Source organism: Solanum dulcamara, chromosome 10 (assembly GCF_947179165.1).
Source record: "Solanum dulcamara chromosome 10, daSolDulc1.2, whole genome shotgun sequence".
NCBI lineage: Eukaryota > Viridiplantae > Streptophyta > Magnoliopsida > Solanales > Solanaceae > Solanum > Solanum dulcamara.
Window position 1 is genome coordinate 14,053,163 of NC_077246.1, and position 10,441 is coordinate 14,063,603.

At 35.6% G+C, this 10,441-nt stretch overlaps 1 pseudogene; it reads left to right on the forward strand.

The window, feature by feature from the left end:
* Nucleotides 1-488: 488 nt before the first annotated feature.
* LOC129905053 (agamous-like MADS-box protein AGL92) lies at nucleotides 489-962 on the forward strand (annotated as a pseudogene).
* The last annotated feature ends 9,479 nt before the right edge of the window (nucleotides 963-10,441 follow it).

Here is a 10,441-nt window from a genome sequence, read left to right on the forward strand (position 1 = left end):
TTTCAAGATTTACTTTAATAAGTGCAATACTGTCAACCTTTAATATAAAAATATCATCAATCTATAATTTTCATACTTTTTCTTATGGATTGCATGACCTAAACATACTAAAAAATTCATTTCAAATACTGAAATATGATTTAAAAATATTTTCTAAGAATAAACTAACATATTTTTTGTAGAAAAACTTTTCTACCAAAAGTTATCGTGCCACAAGTGAATTATTTGCATTTCTAACTCCAAAATAATCATGGAATAAGAAGTTTAATAATTTTCAACTTTTTAAGAAAAAGTATAATAATATTTTTGGAATAAGATTATGATAATCTGTTAATTTAATATTTTAACAAAAATGTCTTAATAAAGTTAAAATTTCTTGATGGACTATGGTAATAATTCATGTTAGACATCTATAAAAGGCACACACCATTTTACGATTTATGTATTCTACTCCTTAAGAGAGTGATTTTTATATTTGAATATCAAATATGGATAGAAAAAGGCTTAGGCATACTAAAAACAATAGTGAAAATGTAAGAAAATCTCTTCTTGACAAAAGAGTAACAAGTTTATTCAAGAAAGAGGAAGAGTTTTCTATTTTATGTGATGTCGATGTTGTGATTATTATTTTTAGCCCAGGCGAAATCCTACCCATTGTTTGGATATCTACAAATTAGGCTAAGGAGGTATTAATGAGGTATTCAAACTTTCTTGTGTACGATAGGATTAAAAAGTCAATGACACATGAATATTATCTTTCAACAAAAGTGGATGAGAAAGAAGAAAATATTAGGAAAATAGAAAAAATGAATGAGGAGAAGAAAATGGAAATCCTCTTCAATCAACTTGTGGAGGGAAAAAGTATCGCTGAACTTTCGACAAGGGAAATTCAAGGTTTATTAAAGTTTTCTTCTAATCAAATAGTGAAGCTTCATGAGAGAAAGGGAAAAGTCAATAAATAAGGTCAGCCTTCTCAGCCTCAAATTTGTCCCTCAAACTTCAAGATCACAAACGAAAGTGTTACCCAATTACCAAATGGAATGGGAGATTTGATCAATGACACGTGGTTTTTTGAGACTATGGCTACTAAACACAATTATGTTGGTCAAGGGAATGGAAATAATAGTTAGTCTGCACCAACTGAAGGCGATGGCATCTGTACTAGAGATAACAGACATTCCAAGAACCTCGATTGATAGTGTAATTCTTATGTTGTTCTATCTTTATTTTTTATGTTGGCTTTTTTATAGTTTTTATGTTAATTTGCTTCATCTTTCTATCCATTTTTGCTTTTGTACTTTTATTTCAGTTATTTATAACGATTGTTTTATTTTTGTTGGAATATTTAACTTATTCATTTAGCAATATGTTTATATTTGACTCATCTCATGATGAAACCTACAATAAGCTACACTAAGCAAGCCAATCATTAACCCGGAACAACAACAATTACAAAATCACAAGGCATGGATAATCACAATAAGATAAGCAACATGCTCACAAGTACCTGCTATTACCCGAAAATAGCCTAAAACAGGATTTCTACACTATTAGGCATGATCAAGCACCTAACCCAACCAAATTTCAACTAATCTTCATACTTTCACATAATCAAGCTCAATCTAAGGAGAGGGAAGTCGTAGCCTTCATGTAAACCGATCACGGGTGCTCTAAAATTAAGATTCCAGACCTTTCCCCTCCCGAACGGCCTCCGAACGCTGCCACACTATCAAAAATATACTTAAAATGTTAATACATTCATATAGACACTTACATTACTAAAACCAGAGAAAGTCTAATTTTGGAGTCTAAAATGGAAATGTGGGACCCGCACCTGAATTTCTAGAATTGACTCCGTGAAATGTCCTACGTAGTTCCCCAAACTTGTGTCTCTAAATAAAACAAAATTTGGCCCTCGGAACAACCCAAAATCGAGTCATGCATAAGGATCACCATTTGAGCTAAGGAAAAGGTTTATTGCAAAGACTCTCCAGCACTCCACTGGCCGCTAAAGCAACACCCGTCTAGCTAGTCTGCCTTGCTTTAGCAAAGCCCGGGTTACTTAAGCGAGGGTTGCTAAAGCGGTGCCAGGGTTGCTTTAGAGAAGGCACCAGACATAGTTGCACCAGTTGAATTTTGGCAATGCAAAACTCTCTAATGGGGTGCTCGGGATTCGTTCGGAACCTCATCCCACGAATATCGACTCCGAAATGATTTTCCACTATCAAGAATGACAAGAGTTCGTCAAAAGAAGTCTAATGATACTCATAGTGCTAGATTTTAGAATCGAGATCAAAATCATCCAAAAACCGCTTTTAATATTGAGAAGGGAAAATTTGGAATATTATCTAAAATCACGTTCTCCTCATCAAGGGAGATTTGTGGTTGAAAATCCCATAAAAATTTGCCAAGAAATGATTTAGAAATTAATGACATTTGAATTTATAGTTTAGGAGTAAAACCCCAAAAATCTCATGCGGATCCTTGATTTTTAAATGATTTTAGAAGATAAAATTGATAGAAAATGAATTAGGAATGATAGGAGATCTTACCCAAGAAAGTTTTGCCAAAAACGTTACTTCGAAATTGCCTCCCCTAGAGCTCAAAATGAGTATCAATGGTGGAAAATGGAAAATGGGACTAATTCTCGAATTAGACACTGTTCAGACTTGGTTTGTTCATCGCAATTGTGAGCCACTAACTCTCGCGATCGCGAAGCAAGAGAGACTGCCCCCTCGCGATCGCGGACTCCCCAATTGCAATCATTAAGTACATCCATTGAAGGATCACATTACGATTGCGTGACCCCCTATTCATGATCGCGAAGCACTAATGCGTAAAAAATTACGATCGCGTAATCTACTGTCATGATCATAATGAACAAAAATAGTTGCACCAGAAACCAGAACTGCAGAATTTACAATTCCTAAAAATACTTTCAATTGGATCCTCGGATATCATTAGAGGTCTGATATAAGTAAATCGGATATGCTACTACATTGAATTTGGCATTCTGGACTCAATGGAATCGTCAAATTTCTGAAAAAAGTTATTATGACAAAATTACCCTCCCAAACCCTTTTTCACCTAAAACTCAATTTTTAGCCTATTTTCTCAAAATGGAAACTAAGGTCCCGGAGCTCTAAGTCAGTACTCAACTAGAACAAACTTGATGTTCTGGAAACAACAGAATTAACAAAATTTCCATCTGATGCTCTTATCTCAATATATTGATCAAAGTTAACCCTATCAATGAAGCCTTCCACTCAAGGACTCAAATTGCCAAAATCACACCTGATCACTTCGGGAACCGTGCCAACTATCCCTATATCAAAACCAAAGTATGAAATTGTCATTTTTCACAGAAAATCATTTTGTCAAGAATTGGGACAATACACCTAGCGAGTCGTGGTTGCACCTACTATAACCTACGGTAGATAAGCCAATACGTATCCCAGCACTGCGAGTAATGAGATTGAGGGTAGAAACTAAACAATAATAACAAATACAAAAGCAATAATAGGAACAACAGGGATAAGAGAAAGCACAACGAATAACTATATGCAATAAAATATAAGATTTCTCCTAGAACCTAGAAGTCACAAGTATAGAGCTACTATAAAATACTGATACAAGTCCAAAAGTAGCCCACAAAAATAAAGATTGTCCTGAAAACTCAAAAATAAGTCAAATAGAGACATGATGATCCTAAAAAGACAAATGCTCACCCTCTTCTCTGGTGCAGACTACAACTGACCCGAATTAATGCTGGTAATTGGTGCTCAGACATGCTTCACAAAATTAGATGTAGGGTATAGTATGAGTACCAAAACAACAAGTACCCAGTAGGCATCATAGGCTGACTAAGCTTAAAAAATAAAGGAAATATGAAAAGAAGGAATAAAATAGAACAGAGGTCAAGAGTGAAAATCTAAGTAAAGAAATGCACATAAGTGTAAAAGGACTAACTAAGGTAATCTACAAGCTAACTACACCTAACCGGACTCCCATAAACCCAGCAAGTACACCCATACCAAGTTAAATAAAAACCCGAGTGGACCCCTATAATCCATACGGGTTCAAAAAATAGCTAAACTACTTAGGACCGAACCAACTACCAAGAACTAAACTCGCAAACCCAATGCTAGAGAATGTAGTACCAAAACCTTAACCCAAACAAATAGAATTCAAAAGTATAGAGGCTAGACATTAAACTGAATGCAACACCAAATCATCCACAAATGAACCAAAGGAATATGGGGAAGAGTAGAAGGTCATCAAGCAGAGGCAACACCTAATCTAAGGCTCAAACTACTAGACCCAAGTCTGCTTTTCTAGTCTACAAGAAGCTAAGCCATCCAAGTCGATGTCAGAGAGAAAGCGAGGTCTAACAGCTTTAACTAACGCAAGTCTATGGCCACACTAGTCTAAGCCTAGAATAAGGCCAACATGATTATAATCAATAGAAAATACTAACTATCATGGCCACAAGGTATGGATGATCGCATTTAAACAACATCATGCTTATAAGTTACCAAAATTTCTTGAAATAAACCTAAGGCATAATTTCTAAACACCCAAACATGGTTCAATTGCTAACCACCCCAAATTCCAAATATTCAACAAGCATTCACATAATCAAGCTCAATCTAAGGAATAGGAAGTCGTAGCCTATATGTAGGTCGATTACGCATTCTCTAAAGTCAAAGAACTGAGCTTTCCCTTTCGAACTTCCTTCGAATGTTTTCACGCTATAAAAATAGGTACACAATGTTAATACAGTCATTTTGACACTCAATATACTAAAATCAAAGAAAGACCTATTTCGGAGTAACAAAAATGGGAATGTAGGATCCGCTCTAGAATTTCAAGAATTGACTCCGTGAAAAGCTCCAAAATACCTCCCCGAACTTGTGTTCCAAAATGGAACATAATTCAAGGCACGGAATATCCCAAACATGAACATGCAATAAAAACCCAACTTTTAACTTAATCATGAACAGTGGAGGTAGCTAATACTAGAAATTTACATCCAAAGACGCTTCCCCAACACTTTTCGAAGCTTCTCACATGTTTTCCTAACAATTCCCCATAATTTAGGATTTGAATCACCCCAATTGAACTAAATTTGAGGGAGTTATGAACTTTTGAACTTTGGGAAATGATCTGAAATTCATACTTGGTCTCCATTAAAAGACCAAAATTTACCCTCTGTGAACACGACAATAGTAGCCCGTTAATGGGGAAGCGAAGTGCTCAAGCATTCGTGAACGCAGAGAATCCTCCATGAGCGCGAAAGGCAAAGGCAAAGACCTCTCTAAACACGAAGGACTTTCCGTAAACAGTGAGACCAAACAGGCACCCACCCGTGAACGAGGCCTAGGCTCTGCAAATGTGAAAAGTTTGGTCACTGGATTCCATAAATGCAGCCTGAGGATATCAAATGTGAAGGGAAAATGTGCCCTGCACCAGCACTATTGCAACATGGGATTTTTGTCTTTGTCCAAGTCTCTAACGGGGTACTCGGGATTCATTCAGAACCCCGTGCATGCAAACGGGATATGCTACCCAACTTAATTCGATGTTCTGAAATCAATTGCATAAATAAAATTCCCATACAAGGTCATTTTAACAAAAAGTGGGTCTCACACCCACAGGCATATTATAGCCAAATTTCACAATGGACTTTGGGATTAGACTGAAAGTCCTAGGAAGCGCAAAAAGTGCCATTCTAGATAAAACTCAAGATTCCAAACCTAACTGCACGGACAAAATTTTCATCTAAGCGCATTTTCAAAGAATGTTGACCAAAGCCAAATGATCCTAAACTCGCACATAATGCCTTGACACTCATGTCGAGCATGCTACTAGTCTAATTTGCCCATTTCAAAATTGATAGATCTGTCAAAAATCCGTTCTGAGGTTTTTTACCTGATGTTATGACTGAAATCAAATGTTTAAGTTTTGAAAGATCCACACATGGAAACAGTCCTTAAACATAAATGAATGACCAAGCAACCGTATAATCAGTGCCATAAAGTTATAAATTACATAAGGTCACTATAGGAACACTCTACACGACAAAGCAAATGCATTAACTCAAAAATAACCTAAGGGTCATTGCAACGTCTACTACTAAAAAAGCTTTCATCCATAAAAGTAAAAGTCAAGAGGTATCTGAAGGCTCAAATAAGCTGGGGGAACTATTCCCACATCTCTTGCTTAACTCCCAGGTAGCCATATGGATTAGAAGATTTCTCCAATGGACCTTAACCATAGGAATGGCTCTGGATCAGAATTGCCTCATATCTCTAGGTAAAATGTCTGACAGTCACCTAAATCAACTGAATCATATTGAACCATACGTAACTTATCTAGAACATATTAACACTGCATCAAAAAATGGAAGACTAGATAAATAGGTGAGAATGTTGGAGGCAAAGCTAACTTATAGGCCACATCACCAATAGTCCTCATAATCTAAAAAGGATCAATATACCTAGGGCTAAGCTTTCCCCACCTCCTAAATATCATCACGCCCTTCTTGGGCGATACTCGAAGGAACACTCTTTCACTAATGACAAATCTCAATGGTCCAAGCCTATGATTCGAATAACTCTAGTATCTTCTCTAAGCTATCTTAAGCCTATCCTGAAGCACCCTCATATGAATAAGGTTTTCTATATCAAATCTGTAACATGCAGCCTTGGCTCTATACACTCAAACCAAGTAATCAGAAAGCAACAACGCCTATGATATAAGGCCTCAAACAGTCCATCTAAATACTAGAGTAGTAGTTATTGTTATACTTAAACTCCGCCAATAGCAAGAACTGGTCCCACGGACACCAAAATCCAAGACAAAAGCTCAGAACATATCCTCAAGAACCTGAATAGTGTGCTCCGACTGACCATCATCCTGTGAGTGAAAATGGTGCTAAGATCAACAAGGGTACCCAATGCCTCTTGAAAATTCCTCTAAAAGCAAGAGGTAAAGTATGAGCAGGCTATGAAATAATAGAAACATGCATACCCTGAAGATGAACTGCCTCACAAATGTAGATACGGGCCAACCTCTTAACACTAAAGGAAGTATGAACTGGAAGAAAGTGTTCTAACTTGGTCAATCGATCAATAATGACCCAAAATCTATCAATACCTCTGCAAGTGCGAGGCAACCCCATAATGAAGTCCATGGTGATGCACTCCCATTTTCCACTCAAGAATGGATAATCTCTAAAACTCACCACCAGTCTTTAAATGATCGGCCTTCACCTGCTGACAACTCAAGCAACACGACATATAGCCTATAATGTCTCTCTTTATACTACTACACATGTAATATTACTTGATGTCTCGATACATCTTAGCTGTGCCTGGATGAATATAGTATCTGGAGTCATGGTCCTCGCTAAGTATAAACTGAATCAAACCCCCAACTCTCGAAAAACATAAGGGGAAATCAAACCTAAAACCACATTTGAATCTAAGTCAATCTGACCGGCATCACGTCTAAAAACTCGATCTCGAAGTGCTACCGGCTTCTCATCCTTAAAGATTTGACCACAAATCTAATCTAATAGATATGAGTGAACTCCTACATAAGCTAGCACATGCCTGGTGTCTAAAATATCAAGTAAATTCATCTTGTTGTCTAAGGACGGGGATTTCCAAATCCAAAGGTCGCTCCATATAAAAAGGAAGGCTAGACTACCCATACTCACCACCGTCTGACTTAAGGTACCCACTACTACATTTGCTTTGCCTGAATGGTAGAGAATAGAGAGGTCGTAGTCCTTTAGGAGCTCAATCCAATGGTGCTGCCTCGAATTAAGATCCCGCCGACTCATAATATACTGAAGACTCCTTTGATTAGTGTAGATCTCTCAACGAACTCCATATAGGTAGTTCCTCCAAATCTTAAGTGCAAAAGAGGAAAGGAATAACAAATTATTTCTATAGAAAATCTAGTAACAAGAAGATTTAATTGAAGCAACCTTAACTTTGTTATTAATAGTAGCAGCTTGCCAAGTGGGAGAATGAGGACCCAAGTTATGAATAGGGTAGTTGTACTCATGTACCTTAAGCTGCCTCGATGCATAAGATATAACTCGGCAGAGCTGCATTCGCACACAACCCAAACCAACTATGAGTGTGTCACAATATATAGTGAAGCCCTCGCTCTTAACAAGAAGAGTCAATATGGGAGCAGTGGTTCCTTGAGCATTCAAAATCATAACTCACACTCCTCAAACCACTCAAATGGAACATCTTGATGAATCAACTGTGTCTATGGCACTGCAATGGTAGAGAAGCCCTCAACAAATCAAATATAATATCCTTATAGTACATTCATTCTTCTTCACAAATAGGACTAAGACACCCCAAGGCGAAACACTAGGTCAAATAAATGCCTTACCTAAGAGATCCTCAAGCTGAACACTAAGCTCCTTGAGCTCTCATGTATAAATGCGATCTTAAGGATGTCTGCTACCCTAATACTTAGTTAGGGGTAATTGGATCTCAAGTGTATCTTAAAAAACACTGCAGGACCTTGAAACTAATAAAAAGGGTCATCAATACGAAGCATAGGGTAATGGTTCTTTATCATGACCTTATTCAACTGCGTGTAATCAATTCATATCCTCATAGTACCTTCGTTCTTCTTCACAAATAGGATTGGGGCACCCCAAAGTGAAACACTAGGTCAAATAAGCCCCTTACCCAAGAGATCCTCAGAATACTGAGCTCTAGGGGTCATTCGATAAGGAGAAATAGAAATAGAATGGGTTCCTGGCTCCAAGTCTATAACAAAATCAATATCATGCTCTAGAGGGTAGTCAAGGTAGGTAGATAGGAAACACATCTGCAAACTATCAAACTGTAGGAGCCGAGTCAACTCAAGGGGCCTCTTGACTAACATCACGCACATATGCCAAATAAGCTAAACACCCAAAAGCAACCAGCTGTTGAGCCCCCTTAAAAGAGATAATCCATGTCAGTGTGCGACTATAAGCACCGTGCCACAAAACCAGCTAAAGTAACAGTCTTAGCATAGTAATCTAAGTTTGTATGGTAGGGGATAACTAGTCCATGTCCAGAATCACATAGAAATCAACCATATCTCACACAATCAAATCAACTCTAGTATCATAACCCTGGATACTCACTACGCAAGGCACACACTGCACTAAAGTGATACAAAGGTGATAGAATTCCTAAAGACATCATGTAGCCTCCTGAAGATAAGTAACGGACGTTTCAGCACTGATCCGCAAGACTCTACAGGACATTAGCTCTGTACAAGTGAGACTAGTGAACTTGGGCCTTTGATACCAACTTGTCATAACCCGACCTAGCGATTCATGAGGGAACCTACTATAACCCACCAGTAGGTAACCAAACCCATATTCTGGAACTATGAGTAATAAGATTGAGGGTATAAACTAAACAATAATAACAAATACTAAATCAATAAATAGGAACAACAGAGCGGAAGCACAACGAATAACTATATACTACAAAATATAAGATCCCTCCCAGAACCTGGAAGTCACAAGTACAAAGTGTTGACACCAATTTTGACCAACGTATAACTACTTTTCGAATTTCTATTTTAATAAATAAGCATTTCTCAAAACTTATTTTTTTACTAAGTAAATGAGTTTGTATTTAGTTTTACCCAATAAATTATATAATTTGACATTTATAATCTACGACATTTTGTTGTTGTTGATGTTATTATTATTATTATTATTATTATTATTATTATTATTATTATTATTAATTTTATCGTTATTATTTCCATTCTTAATTAAAAATTAAAATAACAAGCTTCATACGTTCAAATATTTTTACATGCCTATTTTAGTATATGTATTATGTTTGTGTGTATATTTTATTTATATAAAATTATTACTTTAATTAAATTTATTTTATAATTTACTTATATATATATATATATATATTACATATCTAATATATATATATATATATATATATATATATATATATATATATATATATATATATATATATATATATATATATGTAATATATATATAAAAGGTTATTAAGTAATTAAGTTTATTATATATTACACATTTATTTTAATACGTATTATATACATGTGGACATTTTTATATATATAAATCTATTATTTTTTGGTATACACATGAGTATTTACTCTCTATATATAAATTTATTACTTAACAAAATTTATTATTTTACTTATTCAACATATATATTATGGTTATTAATTAAATGATAATCTATTTAATTTTCCTCCAATTTATTTAAAGAATAGTCTTTTTTACCCAATTTATTTAAATTCTAGATAATTTCTTGACAATTAACTGTAATTCTAGCCTAATTGAACAAATTTTTGGCCTAATCTTAAATTCTCTAACTTAATTTCATCTTTTCTACCAACACTCAAAACC